General features: G+C 30.2%; 1 non-coding gene across 1 annotated transcript; it reads right to left on the reverse strand.

Moving 5' to 3' along the window:
* Positions 1 to 874: 874 nt before the first annotated feature.
* TRNAW-CCA (transfer RNA tryptophan (anticodon CCA)) lies at positions 875 to 946 on the reverse strand. Its single transcript has one exon. It is a non-coding gene; the product is annotated as a tRNA-Trp (tRNA).
* Positions 947 to 1,188: the final 242 nt, after the last annotated feature.

The raw sequence follows: 1,188 nt of genomic DNA on the forward strand, positions 1-1,188 counted from the left end.
AAAAATCAAGAAAGGTATGATATTAGAAAACACCCTTTTTGGTATTTTCTTGTTTTTTCTACCATTGCTAGAAAAAATATGCTGATGTGGCATTGAAAAACACCTATGTGGCTAAACATCAATGGTACCAAATAGAAAACCTTAAAAAACAACATGCTTGTGCATAAGGGTGTAAACGGATTGAATTTGAATAGGATCAAGCAATATCTGAATTCAATTCGATATTCGACAGATTTTGAAAATTATTATCAAAATTCAAATCCAATTAAATATTTGATTCAATTTGAATTCGATTAATGAATTATTTTAGGTAATTAATAAATATAAAATAAATATTTTATTTTTATAAAGTATATAAATATATAAATTATTCATATAATTTAATTATTATATAATATATATAAATTATATTAGACGTTTAAATATTTTATATTATATATAAAAATTAAATAATCGGTTGAATTCGGATATTTATCGAATCAAATCAGGTCATATCCGAATTCGACCAATTAGATATTTGAATTATCCGAATCCGATTTGATTATGTCAAATCTCGAATTTGAAATCAGATTTTTGAATACCGTTCACACCCCTACTTGTGCAACAACGTCTATAAGAAACAACATCGATCCTAGACACCGCCTTAGAGTTTATGGGTGAGGTGAAACCTCAATAAAACCATGGTTTTCAAAATTGGACCAGACAGGTGACTAGTTCCATTTTTCCCCAAAAACAAAATTTTTCCAAGATAAAAACATTGATTTGCTTAACAAACCACTAATTGGGACAGTTGAATCGTTCGAATCGTTCAACGACCGATTTGGTTTTAAAAACCTTGACAAACACAAAAGGAAAAAAAAATACAAACCCGGATTGAACCCGACGTGAATCGAACACGCAACCTTCTGATCTGGAGTCAGACGCGCTACCATTGCGCCACGGATCCATTATTTGACAATGAAGTCAATACATTATACTCGTTAACGTTACTATGGTTCCTCGTGCGAAACTTGTTCCGTCGTAATCTCAGAAAAGGTGCCACATCAGAAATTTATTTTCTAAGAAAATACCTATTGTTTGATAAATCATTTTTTTCTGAAAAATGTTTTGTATGATTTGAGAAAACACCCTTTTGGTATTTTCCTGTTTTTTCTACTAGTGCTAACAAAAATACGCTGATGTGGCATT

This window comes from Nelumbo lutea, chromosome 2, assembly GCF_056320005.1.
Source record: "Nelumbo lutea isolate HS-2025 chromosome 2, American lotus-T2T, whole genome shotgun sequence".
NCBI classification, from domain to species: Eukaryota; Viridiplantae; Streptophyta; class Magnoliopsida; order Proteales; family Nelumbonaceae; genus Nelumbo; species Nelumbo lutea.